Source organism: Rattus norvegicus, chromosome X (assembly GCF_021556685.1).
Source record: "Rattus norvegicus strain SHRSP/BbbUtx chromosome X, alternate assembly SHRSP_T2T, whole genome shotgun sequence".
In the NCBI taxonomy this organism is placed as follows: Eukaryota; Metazoa; Chordata; class Mammalia; order Rodentia; family Muridae; genus Rattus; species Rattus norvegicus.
Window position 1 is genome coordinate 98233140 of NC_141554.1, and position 17874 is coordinate 98251013.

The 17874-nt window shown below is 36.1% G+C and overlaps 1 pseudogene; it reads right to left on the reverse strand.

The window, feature by feature from the left end:
- Positions 1–392: 392 nt before the first annotated feature.
- Positions 393–3476, reverse strand: Smarce1-ps4 (SWI/SNF related, matrix associated, actin dependent regulator of chromatin, subfamily e, member 1, pseudogene 4; annotated as a pseudogene).
- Between the last annotated feature and the right edge of the window lie 14398 nt (positions 3477–17874).

The following is a 17874-nucleotide window of genomic DNA, read 5'->3' on the forward strand; positions in this document are numbered from 1 at the left end:
AATTTCCATTCTCTCTCCTGTTTTCCATACATGTGATTTCCCCCTACCCCTTTACCTTCCCCATATCTGTTCCCAACCAGTTCCTTCCCTCAGTCGACTTCTGATGTCTATTTTATTTCCCCTTTTCTGTGAGATTCAAGTATCTTTCCTTGGGACATCTTTGTTACTTACTTTCTATGGGTCTGTAGATTGTAGCATGGTTATCTTGTACTTTATTGCTAAAATCCACTTATAAGTGAGTACATACAATGCATGACTTTCTTTTTCTGGATTATCTTAGTGTGATATTTTTCAGTTCTATCCATTAACCTGAAAATTACATGATGGACTAAAACAAAAAAAATTTTTTTTTCATTTAAAAAAGTTTGAGGTCACGTAAAACAAGGCAATATTTAATCCTTCTTCTCGTCATCTGGCACAGGGTCCATGGGCAGCTCTTCTACTGTCACACTGTTTCTCTCTGAGCTGGTGTTACTGTCACTGGTCCCTTCCACCTCTATGCCATCAACCCCCTCTTGCCCACTCTCCTTGTCCTCAGGAGAAGATGTTCCTTCTTCACCATTCTGCTGGCTCTGTGCAGTGTCTTCAAGGTGAGTCCCCTCTGTCTCCATTGGGATGTTCTCATCCTTCTTTTCCTTTTACCACCTGCTCTTCCTCAGGGGTGATGCTGCCTTGACTTTGCTCAGCTTGCTCTGCTGCCTCCTTCAACCTCTCCTCCTGCCTTTTGCAGGCCTGTTCTTACACCTGTGTGATCTCAGCTGCAATCTTCTTCATGTCTACTTCGACTTCCAAATCACACAAACTTTTAAATTCATTTTTAAAGGAGTCTGTGCTTTCCAGGATTTTTTTTTCTTTTCCTGCTGTCATACTTCTAACTGAAGAATCCCAGCTTCTAATTTCCAATGATGACTGGACCTGTTATTTGAAGACCTGCATTCTTGCTGTTGTGACAACCAACTGCACATCAGGTACCACACTCTGACTGAGGATCTCGCTGATGAGGGGGTGGTTTCTCTGGAAATAGGCAGTGGCTGTATACTTCATTGAAAAGACATCATGAAACCAACATTTTGTTGCCTACAGGAAACACACCTCAGAGATAAAAACAGACATTACCTCAGAGTAAAATGCTGAAAAACAACTTTCCAAGCAAATGGTCTGAAGAAGCAAGCTTGAGTAGCCATTCTAATATAGAATAAAATCGAATATCAAACAAAAGTCATCAAAAAAGATAAGGAAAGACACCTCATATTCATCAAAGGAAAAATCCACCAAGTTGAACTCTCAATCCTAAATATATATGCTCCAAATACAAGGGCCCCTACATGCATAAAAGAAACCTTACTAAAGCTCAAAGCACACATTGCACCTCATACAATAATAGTAGGAGATTTTAACAATCCACTCTCATCAATGGACAGAAATGCAAATCAAAACAACCCTGAAATTCCACCTCCCAACAGTCAGAACGGCTAAAGTCAAAAACTCCAGCGACAGCAGATCCTGGCAACGACATGGAGAAAGAGGAACACTCCTCCATTGTTGGTGGGATTGCAGGCTGGTGCAACCATTCTGGAAATCAGTCTGGAGGTTCCTCAGAAAATTGGACATTCCACTACCTAAGGACCCAGCTATACCTCTTTTGGGCATATACCCAAAAGATGCTCCAACAAATAACAAAGACACATGTTCCACTATGTTCATAGCAGCCTTAGTTATAATAGCCAGAAGCTGGAAAGAACCCAGATGCCCTTCAACAGAGGAATGGATACAGAAAATGTGGTACATCTACACAATGGAATATTACTCAGCTATCAATAAACAATGACTTTATGAAATTCATAGGCAAATGGAGGTAACTGGAAAATATCATCCTGAGTGAGGTAACCCAATCACAGAAAATCACACATGGTATGAACTCTTTGATAAGTGGCTATTAGTCCAAATGCTTGAATTACCGTAGATGCACAGAACACATGAAACTCAGAAGGATCACCAAAATGTGAATGCTTTACTCCTTCTTTAAAAGGGGAACAAGAATACTGTTGGGAGGGATTAGGGAGGCAAAGTTTAGAACAGAGGCTTAAGGAATGCCCATTCAGAGCCTGCCCCACATGTGGCCCATACATATACAGCCACCAAACTAGATAAGATGGATGAAGAAAAGAAGTGCAGGCTGACAGAAACCAAATGTAGATCTTTCCTGAGAGACACAGCCAGCATATGGCAAATACATAGGCGAATGCCGGCAGCAAACCACTGAACCGAAAACGGGACCCCCATTGAAGGAATCAGAGGAAGGACTTGAAGGGGCTTGAGACCCCATATAAACAACAATGCCAACCAAACAGAGTTTCCAGGGACTAAAGCCACTACCCAAAGCCTGTACATGGACTGACCCTGGGCTTCAACTGCATAGGTAGCAGTGAATAGCCTAATAAGGGCACCAGTAGAAGGGGAAGCCCTTGGTCCTGCCAAGACTGAACCCCCAGTGAACAGGACTGTTGAGTGGAGGGTGATAATGTGGGCAGGATGAGAAGGGGAACACCTTTATAGAAGGGGAGTGGGAGGGATTAGGGGGATGTTGGCCTGGAATAACCAGGGAATAACAATTGAAATATAAATAAGAAATACCCAATTTAATAATGATGGAGAATAAAAGAAATGTTTCACTAGTGTAAGAAAAATTTATTAAAGAACTATTGTTTAAAAAAATCAAATTCTTGTGTTAAAAATAAATGCAATGATGGTATTGAAATATCAGTACAAAGCATTGCTGATGGAAGAAATCAAACAGAATTAGTGACCATATAGATGGGCAGTCTGAAAATACAAGTTTGAAGAAGAAAAAAGTAATGAAAAATAAAGAAACACTCAAAGTACAAAGAGAGATGGAGCACAAGTGTCAAATTTTCCTAGTAAATTTTCTCTTATACAAAAAAAAAAGAAAGAAAAGAAAGACATCATCATAATTGTTTGGGTCCTCAGCAGGCTGATTGCTCATGTAAGGTTCTCCTTTCTCCACGGAGACTGCCTCTGTTGACTCTCTTCCTCTAATGCATCTTCCACATGACTTTTTGTATTAATATATGCAAGGTACTCAGGGGCCTTCATAGATACAATGTACTCTATCTTTTCTGCTTTGTGTTCCTTTAAATATTCTTGTTTCTTTTCATCAGTGAGATCTTGCCACATGCTGCCAATAAACATGGCAATCTCCCACAATTTTTAGTCAGGGATGGAAGCCTTTACTTGGTCCCAGACTTTTCTGCTGTACCTCAGGTAGGGCACCAGCAGCTTATTTGTTGGCTTTGGAAGCTTTGGACCTGGCTGTTGGTGCCTGGGTTCCCTCCCAGCCTGTAGTTGTTGTAGGCTAGATGACTGTATGGATTGTATCCCATAAACCCTGGTGTGCTGGGCATTTGTGTTACAGGAATTAGGGTGGGAGGTGGGGCATAAGATGGACTTTTTGTCATTTTGGAAGATTAAGATCTCAGTTCGTTAAGTATGAATCTGAGACACCGCTAGCTGAGAAGGCACCCACAGCTCCGGCTTTGCTTCCCTTTAATGGATTTGTTTTTGATCGCTGAGTAGTATTCATTTGTGTAAATGAACCATATTTTCTCTATTTATTCTTCAGTTGAGGGAGATCTAGATTGCTTCTAATTTCTGACTATTAGAAATAAAGCTGCTAAGATCATATTTGAGCAAGATTTCTTGGAGTATATCTTTTCAGGTATATGCCCAAGAATAGTATAGCTTGGTCATGAGGTAGAGCCATTCTCAGTTTTCTTCAGCACCTGCCAAATTTATTTCCAAAAGGATCACACAAGTTTGAACTCCAACCAGCAGTGGAGGACTGTTCTTATTCTTCTACATACCAATCTTCATGAGCTGTCACTTGGGTCTTTTATCTCAGTCATTCTGAATCTGGAATTCTCCTAGTTGTTTTGACTTGCATTTTCCTGATTACTATGGACATCAAACATTTCGTTAAGTATTTCTCAGTCATTAGAGATTTCTCTGTTGAGAATTTTCTGTTTAGATGTATACACCATTTGTTTACTATCTTTTTTTAGATATATTTCTTTACTTACATTTCAAATGTTATTCCCTTTCCCAATTTCCTGTCCATGAGCCCCCCATTTCCTTCCCCATATGGGTATTCCCCCCATTCATCTCCCTTACTGCCCCCCGATATTCCCCTGCACTGGGGATCCAACCTTGGCAAGACCAAAGGCTATTCTCTGTTATATATGCAGTTGGAGCCCTGGTTCAGTCCATGTATAATCTTTTGGTGGTAATTTAGTCCCTGGAAGCTCTGGTTGGTTGGCATTGTTGTTCTTATGGGCTCCTTCAACTCTTTCAAAATTTCCTCTAATTCCCCCTGAAGGGGTCTCGTTCTCAGTTCAGTGGTTAGCTGCTAGCATTGTCCTCTGTATTGGACATTCTCCGAATGTGTCTCTCAGGAGAGATCTATATCTGGTCCTTTTTTTAGCTTCATCAATCTTATCGATTTGGTGGCTGTGTGTATATATATATATATATATATATATATATATATATATATGTATACATATATATGTATGTGTACATATATGTATACTTATATATACATATACATATATACATATATACCTATATATACCTATATACATATGTACATATATACATATATACATATATATGTGTGTATATATATATGTATATATATATATGTGTGTGTGTGTGTGTGTGTGTGTGTGTGTGTGTGTACCACATGTGGGGCAGGCTCTGAATGGCTGTTCCTTCAGTTTCTGCTATAAACTGTGCTTCCATATCCCCTCCTATGGATATTTTTTCCCCTTTTAAGAAGGAGTGGGAGCATCTGCATTTGGGTCATCCTTCTTCTTGAGCTTCCTGTGGCCTCTGGATTGCATCTTGGATAGTTCTAGCTTTTGGGCTAATATCCACTTATCAGTGAGTTCATACAAAGTGTGTTGTGCTGTGATTGGATTACCTCACTCAGGATGCTATTTTATAGTTCATTCCATTTGCCTATAAATTTCATGAAGTCATTGTTTTTGATAGCTGTGTATACTCCATTGTGTAGATATACCACATTTTTTTAATCCATTCCTCTGTTGAAGGGTATCTGTACCCCATTTTTAAATTCTGTTATTTAGTTTGCCAATGTTTAATTTCTTGAGTTCTTCATACATTTTGAGTACAAGTTCTCTTTCAGATATGGGATTGATGAAGTTTTGTTCTCATTCTATAGGCTGCTGTCATATTGATGGTATCCTTTGTCTTTACAGATGTTTTTCAGTATCATGAGTTCCAATTTACTGATTGTTGTCCTTAGTGAGTGATTGAGTTGTTGATGTTCTCTGTTCAGGAAGTTGTTTCCTGTGACAGTGTGTTCAGGGCTATTTCCCACTCTAACTTCTACACTTAGTATATCTAATTTTATATTGAAGCCTTTGATCTACTTGTACTTGATTTTGGTGCATGGTAAAAAAATATGGCTCTATTTGCACTCTTCTCTATATAGACTAGATATCATCTCCTAAGAGCATAGTTTATAAAAGTTCTAAAATTAGAAAATTTAATAGTTACACAATTCTGAATGTACATTAAAAACGCTGAATCATACACTTGAGAATGATTAGTGAAATAATATCAATTTTAGAAGAAAATGAATCTCAAAGTATATCTAGCTGATAACTTTGATTTAGCTGCTAATGATGTCAGGTTGAAGAAAATGGGCATAAGAAACTGTTGTTGAATTAGGAAAAAGGTGGAAGAAGCTGAGGAGGAGGGCAACCATCCAGTCCTTCTCAAATTCATTGGGAGCCTCATCCCTGGAGAAGACTGATATGAATGATTTGATATATTTTTTGTTTGTTTGCTTGTTTCCTGAAAGCTTTTTGTTGTTAACAAGAGGAATAGATGAGATTAAGATCCAATGACAGAATGGTTGTTTGGATGATTTTAGTCTGAACTCCTTTTTTGTGATATTGTCATAAATTTTACATCATGTAGACAGGAGGTGGGCCAGGAGGAGGTATGGGATGTCAAACAGTCAGAGGGTGGACAAGAAAGGGAATAAAATCTGGACTGTAAGAAAATAAAAATTAAAAGAAATTAAAAAAGAAAGTAATTTCTGCTTCAAAAATAATAACAGATTTGTATACAATTATATTTTGTTTTTAATGCCTATTCATAAAGGATATTAATTAATGAAATTTAATTTTTAGCATTTATAGTATATATAGATGTAAAATTTATGACAATATCCTCTACTAAATGGTCAGCATCTATACAAAGCCCATTAAATGAACTGTGCAAGTATATATATATATATGTGTGTGTATATGTGTATATATGTATATATGTATATGTGTATATGTGTATATATGTATACATGTATATATTATATATGTATACGTGTGTGTGTGTGTGTGTGTGTGTGTGCAATACTAATAAACTTAAAGTCAACTTGAATTTGAGAAGGACTGTAGGGAACATGGGAAGATTTTGAGGGAAGAAAAAATGTAAATATAATATATATATCCAAATTCACCTAAATAAGCATACCAAAAGTTTCAAAATACATAGTTTTCTGCAAATGACAACTTATGTACTATGAAAAAGGAAATGAAAAAATGTGCAGAAAAACATTAACTGGAGAATATTAACTGAGGAGAAGTGGGAAGAAGTAATGAACATAAAGAGGAAAGACAATATAAAGGTAAAGATGCTTGAAAATCCATAGATAAGCTTAGCTGTTTGTGTGTGTGTGTGTGTGTGTGTGTGTGTGTGTGTGTGTGTGTATGTGTGTTTACGTGTTTGTGGTTTTTTTGTGTGTGTATATGTATACAAGTAGAGTTATACCACACGGAGTGGTAATATTCCCCAGCAGAGGTAAAGACTGTCTAAATTCTCAGTGATGTGCCATACCTCTCTTTTAACATGTGAGTGAAGGGAATCTAAGAGTCTCTCCCTAAACAGCCTAAGCTATTGCCATCGCCATGGTATATACATCCTAGAATTTGAAAGTGAAACTCTGATGACACTGCACACTTTGGACACAGGACTGTTTTTTGGACTGGAAAGAATGCATTAGCTGAAGATAAATTATAGCAGAGCAAAATTATCATAACATGGATATAAATTATGAAGATACATTGTTAATTTTGCCAACCCAAACAAAAGTCTCTCATAACAAAATTATTTTTATATCAAAATCTGCTTACCAAGTGCACAGATATATGTTAATTTTTCCAAAGAGTAAAACCACATATGTTACATCAGTATCAACTGGAATCATCACCTCAAGTTAAATTCAAAATAATCCAGTGTCATTCTTCAAAATGAATCCTCTTTGTACACAAGTCAGTTAAGGGGTTGTGAATTGAATTGTATCATTCCTTCATTCTTCAAGTCCTTACTGATGGTAGTAAATTAATGTAGTCCCTTTAAATCCATGATTTTTTTTGTTCAATTCATGATTTTGTTATATAATAATAGTTTGACTGGTATATATTTGCCTTTTACAGAAGGGAGTCTCTTATTTTACATGTCTGGTAATACATATGGGCATTCTTTTAACTGATAAATATTTATAAACAAACTACACATCTTAGAATTGGGTAAAAGGTCATCAGGAGCTGCATGGGTCTATTGAACTTAACAGTAGATGTTTGATCTTTTAACTACATTATTTTCTATGTATGTATCTAGAAAAACAAAACAAAACAAACAAACACAAAAACATCATAAATTGAATATCTCTTCCACTCCTGTGAACCTTATGATCAATTAGCCAGTGCTTTAAGGGTCTCTGTAAGTTGAATAATATTTTTATTTGCCTCTGTGATTCTGCTGTCCATTAATGTAATTTCATCCACATTACTTTTTATTACTATGCATTGTCATTGGTATGGAAATCAGTGTAAAACTCAATGATATACAATAGCATTTCCTAATTCAGTGATAATAACTTATACTCTAATTTCTTGCCTACAGAGAAAAGTGACAAAAGAAGCTCACAGTTGTGGAAGCATCATCACACATCTATATTTCTCAACATTATTGTGAAACTGTGTTCTCTAGACAACCTCTGTTGAGGGACAAGATATGTTCTAACTTTTAAATATTATTAAGTAGTCTTTTTTCATTTCTGCTACCTCACAAGAAAATTCCAAAATTTTGCATTAAGTTTTGTGTAGACAACCTTCTATTCTTCAAAAAACAAGTTGTTAAAACTTTCTTTCAATTCTCAGCCACAATGTTAAATCAAAAAGAACTTCTCAATGGGATTATTTAATATATTTATTTAAATAAATTGTTATTTAAATAATTTTCATTTAAATAAATTGATATTGTTTTCATTTTATATTCTTTTGATTGTTATACCATGCTGACATTGCTCATTTCCACACGGAGTCTCTAGATTAGGACTTAAACAAAAATCACAGCACAGGGAAGTTTTCTTACAAAATTGACAAGGGCAGATGATGTAACTCATTTAATAGAGTACATTCATGAATTCATGTTTGGTCTCTAGCACATCCTAATCGAAAATGGTGGTAAATACTTGCAATTCCAGTATTCAGGATAGAGGAACTGAGGTATGTTGAGATCAATGTTTTTCTCTGTTACCTAGAGAGTTTAAATCCAGCTTTACCTACACAAAACCTTAAATCAAAAGAAAAAGTAATTAAAAATAAATAGTTTACTAGAAAAATGAAATTCTAGTTAAATTTTATGTTAATTGTATCATACATGTGGATTATTAAGAGATGTATTTTACTATATATAATCATGTTTTCTGTATTAAAAGCTCATAAAATAAGGAATCCTATTCATACAAGAAGTTTCTCCATATTTAGGATGTGAATACTTATCAATATTTAATCAATAAAAATTCATATCAAAATATTAATGGATTGGTTGTAAAGACCTGAATCCTCCTTTAACATCCCAATGAAAATGCAAAGCTGCATATATCCAAAATATTTTTTTTATTAACTTGAGTATTTCTTATATACATTTCGAGTGTTATTCCCTTTCCCGGTATCCGGGCAAACATCCCCCTCCCCCCTCCCCTTCCTTATGGGTGTTCCCCTCCCAACCCTCCCCCCATTGCCGCCCTCCCCCCACCAGTCTAGTTCACTGGGGGTTCAGTTTCAGTCTTAGCAGGACCCAGGGCTTCCCCTTCCACTGGTGCTCTTACTAGGATATTCATTGCTACCTATGAGGTCAGAGTCCAGGGTCAGTCCATGTATAGTCTTTAGTTAGTGGCTTAGTCCCTGGAAGCTCTGGTTGCTTGGCATTGTTGTACATATGGGGTCTCGAGCCCCTTCAAGCTCTTCCAGTTCTTTCTCTGATTCCTTCCACGGGGGTTCTATTCTCAGTTCAGTGGTATGCTGCTGGTATTCGCCTCTGTATTTGCTGTATTCTGGCTGTGTCTCTCAGGAGCGATCTACATCCGGCTCCTGTCGGTGTGCACTTCTTTGCTTCATCCATCTTGTCTAATTGGGTGGCTGTATATGTATGGGCCACATGTGGGGCAGGCTCTGAATGGGTGTTCCTTCAGTCTCTGTTTTAATCTTTGCCTCTCTCTTCCCTGCCAAGGGTATTCTTGTTCCCCTTTTAAAGAAGGAGTGAAGCATTCACGTTTTGATCATCCGTCTTGAGTTTCATTTGTTCTAGGCATCTAGGGTAATTCAAGCATTTGGGCTAATAGCCACTTATCAATGAGTGCATACCATGTATGTCTTTCTGTGATTGGGTTAGCTCACTCAGGATGATGTTTTCCAGTTCCAACCCTTTGCCTACGAATTTCATAAAGCCGTTGTTTTTGATAGCTGAGTAATATTCCATTGTGTAGATGTACCACATTTCTGTATCCATTCCTCTGTTGAAGGGCATCTGGGTTCTTTCCAGCTTCTGGCTATTATAAATAAGGCTGCAATGAACATAGTGGAGCACGTGTCTTTTTTATATGTTGGGGCATCTTTTGGGTATATGCCCAAGAGAGGTATAGCTGGATCCTCAGGCAGTTCAATGTCCAATTTTCTGAGGATCCTCCAGACTGATTTCCAGAATGGTTGTACCAGCCAAAATATTTTTTAAATGAAAACAAATTTGGGCAACTTTTTTTCTTAATTTTAAGACACCAAAATAATATAGTAAAAATGTCAATACTGTCAAGGACAGACAAACACACATGCATACATACACAGACAATGGAACAGATAATAAAACTCATTAAAGAAGTCATACATATATTAGGTATATTTATCTTCAGTAATCTTCATTGGAATATAATTCAATGGGGACTAGAGTAGTTTTATACCAAACAGTTTCAGAACTATTATATAAATACACATAGACACATGCACACATCTACTTTGAATCTGTATGGAATACACATGGTAGATGTAAATATGACTTCAAACTATGAACACAAAGAGGAAACATAGAATAAACAATTTATAATATTGAGGAAGGCAAAAATTTCTTAGAATACGATATATCTATTATATATCTACAATAAAAAAGTGATTAAAATGAATTTGAGTATCCCTCTATACTCCATCATCCAATATACAGAACTATCTGCAACTGCAGGACCTGCAGCCAACAGGGACCAGCAGAAGCCTATAGCCATCAGGGTCAACCAAGTGAGAACACTATATTAGTTTGCTACCTGCTGGCTCCTTAGGCAAACCAAAGAGTAGCAAGTTCCATCCTCCCCTCTCTGCACTCCATTTCTGAGCCACAGTTCCATCTTTATTCCTGGAGGCAGACTGCCACCCTGGACAACCAACTGAGATCCCCAAGCCCCAGGCCCTGCCCATGGTGTTTCCAGCAAGACAGCAGACATGAAGTCTACCCTGTCCCCTCTCCACTGCATCTTCCAGTCCACACCTCTATTTGCAATCCCAGAGACACAAAGCCAGCTGGGAACAACAGCACCATCTGCAACACTAAAGGTCTCCTAATATTCAGGATAATGAAAGGATTGAGGCCATCATGGACTACCACCTGGACCTGTAACTTGAAGTCAGTAGTCATTACAGACTACCAGCTCTACTTGTAGTCCAAAGGCCTGCTCCCAGTGACTACCAGGCTTGTTAACAGTAGGGACAACAGAATGGTTAAAGGCCAGCATTAGAACAAAATAATGAAAAACATGAGATATGTGGTACCACCAGAATAGCTATCTTACTAGAACTAGCCCTGAATATACAGACACATCTAAAATACAAAAAAAAAAATTAACTTTAAATCTAATCTTATGAAGATGGTAGAAACCTTTAAAGAGGAAACTGGTAAATCTCTTAAAAATACAGAAAAATACATTAAAACAGGTTTAAGCACTTAAAGAGGAAATGAGTAAATATAAACCAAATACAGGAAAATTCTATGAAACAGATGAAAGAAATGAATAACACTGTACAAGATGTAAAAAAGGAAATAGAAACAATAAAGAAAATACAAACTGAGGCAATCCTAGACACACACACACAAACACACACACACACACACACACACACACAAGCATCACTAACAGAACAATATTACTAATAGATAGAAGAAAGAATCTCATGAGTGTAAGATACAAGATAAGAAATTGATACGCTGCTCAAAAAAAAAAAGAAAGAAAAAAACACAGAGTCAAATTGTGTCTAACCCACAATATCTAGGAATTTTGGAACACCATGAAACAACCAAACCTAAGAATAAGAGGAAAAGAAGAAGGAGATGATTCTAAACTCAAATGCATAGAAAGTATCTTCAGCAAAAATTATAGGAGAAAATTTCCTAACATAAGAAAGGGTTCCTTATAAAAGCAGAAGAAACTTACTGAACACCAAATAGACTAGACAAAAACAGTCCTCCCATCCCACAATAAACAAAGCACTAAATGTACAGAACAAAGTTGAAATATTAATAGTCACGAAGGATAAAGTCCAAATGAAATTTAATTGTCAGACCTATTGGAATTACACAAGACTTCTAAGCAGAGAATGTAAAAGCAGAAAGAGACTGGGCATTTGTCTTATAGTCACTAAGAGATCAGAGATGCTAGCCTAGACTACTGTGCCCAGCAAAACTTTCAATCACAATAAACAGATAAAACAAGATGTTCCATTCCAAAACTAAAGTTAAACATTATCCTAACACAAATCCAGCCAGAGGATACTAAAAGGAAAACACAAATACAAGGAGAGAAACAAAACAAGAACAAAAACAAGAGTAAAACATATCATTGTACTCAATTTCAAATAAAAAACACAGGATAACACATTAGATGTGTAAAACAGGATCTATCATTGTGCTGTATATAAAAAGCACCTCAGCAACCAAGATAAACATTACCTCAGAGAAAAAAGTTAGAAAATGTTTTTCTATTCAAGTGGACCCACCCAAAACAACTAGAGTACCAATATAAATATTTAATAAAATAAACCTTCAAACGAAAATAATCAAAAAACGTGGGGAAGGACACTTCACATTCATCAATGGAAATATCTACCACAATTAGAAGAGATTGAGGAGATACAAAATGGAAAGGAAAAAAGCTAATGTATTACTACTCACAGATGGTATGATAGTATACATAATAGACTCCATAAATTCTTCCAGAGAACTCCTATAGCTGACAACACATTCAGCCAAGTTGCAGAATACAAAAATTAACTCAAGAACAATCTGTTGCAAAATATCAATGAACTGATAAAGGAATTGAAAAAACATACTTCACAATAGTCACAAATAGTACAAAATACCTTGGTGTAACTTTAACCAATCAAGTGAAAAACAGGTATCACAAGAACTTCAAGTTCTCCCTGCTCATGGTTTATTAGGATTAACAAAGTAAAAAGAGCCATTTTACCAGAAGCAATCTACATATTCAATGCATTTACAATCAAAATTCCAATCCAATTTTTTAAAGTCATTGAAAGAACAATATTGAAAGAACTTCATATGGGAAAAACAAAACAGGATAGTTAAAACCACTTTGTACAATGAAAGAACTTACAGAAGTATTACCATCCCTTACTGCAAGTTATAATACAAAGCAATAGGACCAAAAACTGTATAGTAATAGTATGAAGAGACAGGTTGATCAATGAATTGAATCAAATGCCCAGAAATATATCTATACTACTAGGGACACTTGATTTTGACAAAGAAACCAAAATCATAGAATTGAAAAATGAAAGTATCATCAATATATATTGCTGGTCTAACTGAATATCTGCATGTAGAAGAATACAAATTAATCTATATTTATCACCCTATAAAAAACTCAAGTACAAGTAGACCAAGGACCTTAACATAAACCAGATACAAAAAAAAATCTAATAGGAAAGAATGTGAGGAATAGCCTTAAAAACTTTGGTACAGTAGACAACTTCCTGAACAGAATACCCATAACACAGTCACAAGATTAACAATTAATAAATTGGGCCCCATGAAACTAAAAGCTTCTATAAGGCAAAAGACACCATCAATGGGACAAAAGGACAGCCTACAGAATGAGAAACATCTTCAACAACACTATTTTCCTTTTGACAGAGGGTTAATATCCAATTTACATAAAGAATTCAAGAAATTAAATACCAAAAAAAACCAAACAGAATAACCTACTAAAATGGGGAAGAATGCTAGGCAGAGAATATTTAAAAGAGGAATATCTAGTGGCCAAGAAACACTTAAAGAAATGTTCAATGTTGTTAGTCATCCTGAAATCCAAATCAAAATGACATTGAGATTCCACCTTATACCCATCAGCATGAGAAAGATAAAAACTCAAAAGACAGCACATGCTAGTGAGGATGTAGAGCAAGGGAAACTCCTCAGTTGCTGGTGTGAGTGTGTACTCAAATAATAACTCATAAAATCAATTTAGTAGTTTTACAGTAAAAATCTGTAAAGATTTCTACCCTAAGTCAAAGATATACCACCTGGATATGTACCTAAAATATGCTCTACCATCCCACAAGGACACTTGGTCAACTACACTCATAGCAGATTTATTAGTTAGTAGTAGCCAGAAACTGGAAATAATCCAGCTGTCCATCAATGGAAAATGGGTAAAGAAGGTGTGTTTCCTTTACACAATGTAATATTATTCAGCCACTATAAACAAAGACATCATGAACTTTGCAGGCAAACAATAGAACTAGAAAATATCATCCTGAGTGAGATAACCCAGAACCAAAGGAACATGCATGGTATCTACTCACTTAGTGGATATTAGCTCTAATGTTCCAGGCATCTACTTTAAAATTCAGACACAATGAAACCAAATAACAAGAATTGCCTAAGACAGGATGTGTGAATCTCACTCAGAAGGGGCAAAAAAATTGACATTGGAGCTGATTGGAGAGAAAGAATTGGGTCAGAGTGTGTACAAGAATGGGAATGTATTGGTGCATTATGTATAGAGGCAGGGAAAGGATGGAAATTGGTGCTAGGATGGAGTTGCTAGCATGTCTAAGATGTCCAAGAGACCTAGGATGTGGGAGGTTCCAGAGAGGTATGGAGGTGACTTTAGCTGGAACTCCTAGCAGTGGATGATATGGAGCCTGAGTTGCCCACATCTAGTAACCAGGCAGGACTCACAGAGGAAATAAAAGGATACTGTATCCTCCACAAAACCTCAACCCAAAATGTGCCCTGCCTAAAAAATATGCATTGACACAGAGCTTGGGGATTGACCAACCAATGACTGAACACACTGGAGACCCAACCCATGTGAAAGATATTACTCCTGATACTATAAACGGTGATCTCTTATACTTGTACATAGGAGCCTAGCATAGATGCCCTCGAAGAGGCTCCACCCAGCAGCCAGTAGAAACAGATGTATAAACCCACAGCTAAATATTAGACAAAGCTTGGAAAGAGTCTTGAGGAAGAGTTTGGGGAAGGATAGAGGTATCTGAATGGAATAGGGACCCCACAAGATAGACAATAGAATCAACTGGAGACATCAAGAGACTGAACGAACAACCAAACAGAAAGCATGGGCTGGAATTAGGCCCTCTGCACATATGTAGCAGATGTACATCTTGGTCTTCATATCTGTCCCCCAAGAATTGTAGCAGAGGCTATTACTCACACTATTGCTTCTCTGTGGATCTTGTTTCCTTAAGTAGGTCTTGTCTGACCTTAGTGTAAGATGATAACCAGGGTGAATTGATAAGCCAGGAATGCCTCCCTTCTCAGAGAAAAGGAACATGGGAGATTGGCTGTGTGAGTGGGAAGGACTAGGAGAAGAGAAAGGCTATGATCAGGATGGAAAGTGAACAAGTAAATAAATTATTGGAAAAAGGTAGATTGTGGCTAATGGTATCTAGTGAAGCACATATATTAAAAATCAAACATTTCTAATCTAATGAAAACAAGGCTAATGTGAATAAAAACAAGTCTTTCATTTATGTACTTAAGCAAAGAATGTGTGTATGTCTGTGTGGGTGTGCACATGGGCACATACACCATGCCTATGTCTGTGTGGAGTATATATAAGGAAAGTATTTCATTATATATATAATATATTGAATATAAATTTCATTATATATATATGATATTTTGCTATATAATTATGATCAGGCAAGTCAACTAAAAATTGTACTAAAATGTTACACAAACAGAATTTTCACCACAAATAAGAACACAAGAGAAAGTTTTCAGTTTCATTTTGGGGATTTTCTGGTAGAGGGCAATGACATTAAGTGGGTTGGAACTTAAATTTATAGGAAGGAATGTATTTGGTCCTGTGAGACGTACATAAGGGACTTTGCTAGGCAAGCATGGAGACCTATGTTCATTCCGTGGAATTTATGTACAAGTGAGAGTAAAGTACTAAATTCATATAATTTTCCTTTGATTCTCACATATATGTTTATCACTCTGGTATTCATCATACCATTTGAGGCATCGGTTGTCCTAACAAATTGTGTCACAGAAAATTCAAGATAGTTTACTTTAGATTATCTTAAAAGCTTCTAAAGACATGTTAATTGGCTAAGACCTCACCTTTAGCTTACTACAGGAGGATTTAAGCCTGTGTTTGATATCCTCAAGGGAGATAAAGCTGTTGTGGTGTTAATATAAAATTGTAGGATAGAGTCATGGAAGTATTTTAAAAAGGAACCTGGTAAAACATATCTCATTCCAAAGAGCAATTAAATTGCTTATTAAAAATACTGATATTTAGCCTATTACATATACAAATTTTTCAGACAAAATTGATTTTACTCTATGTATGCTTTTGTATTTCCCATAAATTTGTGCATGCAGTTCATAGAAAATGCACTTACTGTATTTATAGATGGTTCATGTAATGAGAAGGCAACATATATAATTGGATCACATGTTTATTCTCTTGAGTTTCTCCTTGCTTCACCACAGATTATTGAATTGCGTGTTGTGGCCTCTGTTTTTGAAATGTTGAAAAACCAAGCTTTTAGTTCATATACTGATAGCCAATGTGTGTTTATGGTTTGCAATTGATTAATTTTTTTCCTTTTTTACACAATTATTTGTGCTAATACAACTGGTTTAAGAAAATGTACTGTTCCTTTATATGCCATTTAAAAGCTCAGACTAGATTGCCTGGACCCTTTAGCGAGGGAGGACAATGATACCGGGAAGATTACAGGCCTTATATAGGAACATTTAGCCAAGCAATCCTATTCTTTATATCATCAGAACAATAATAGCTGGAGACAATAATTTGATATACAAGTCAAGTTATAAATACAAGTCCTCAGTGTCACATAACAGTGTTAACCCTCGAGGACTTATTACTTATAAAGCAGGTATTATAAAACTTTAAAACAATATCTTAATAAATAAAAAGGGGTAGTTATATCACTGTATACCATATAATTATTTAAACAATGCTCTTTTTATTTTAAATTTTAAAATTTGGTTGCCAAAGAACTTTCTGAGTGTTTATGGCACCCTTCAACTGGGCATACTTTTGCCTAGGTGAAATGGAAGAATCCACATACTGGCATGTGGCATGATCCTGTTCAGGTATTTTGTATGGAGAAGAAGGCATGTTTGTGTTTTTTTCTGCAAGATGCTGTGAAGAGTGTGCTAGCTGCCAGAGTGGCTGGTGAGACATGCTGATGCTGGCACAAAGAATGATATTGGCCTGTGAGCCTGCTGAGTGCTTGGACAATGATGACTGGAAAGCTGTTTCAGATGCACATCCCTGACCCATCTTTACTTGCCTATATCCCAGATAAGACATGCTGCCTTCTTCAAGGTTTTAGACCTTGTGAGACCGAAAACATGGAAACTATAGAAAATGTCTCCAGAAAATTAAAGAAAAGTTATGACTCTCCTCTTTCTTTTAATGTGACAAGTTATTCTGACTCAATCATAGACTGGTCCATCCAATATTGGAAATAACAGTTTTCATTTGGAAGATTGGTTCTGCACATTTTCAGAGACATTTAAAAGTTTACAATTGACTTGTATGAAGTCACATTTGCAGTAGAGAAATTGACATAGGATCTAGATTTTGAACAAATATTAGCACATGTGTTAAAATTCCTAATTTTTTATTTATTGGTCATGTTAAAGTTACTTTTGTTTCCTCTACAATATTTAATGGAAGTTATATTGAATGAACACTTTCTATTTTGTTACTGTATTGAAATCTGACTTATACCAGCTTTTGTTTCATAGTTTGTGAGTATTATAGTACCTTGCTATGCTAAAGGGCTTACAAATATTGGAAGAAGTGAGTCAGGTTTTAAACAGAAGCAATAAGATAGTGGGTTTGATTATTACTTTTATAGTGCTATAACTATTTAATTAGTAACACTATTGCTTTGACCCAAGAAGTTAAGA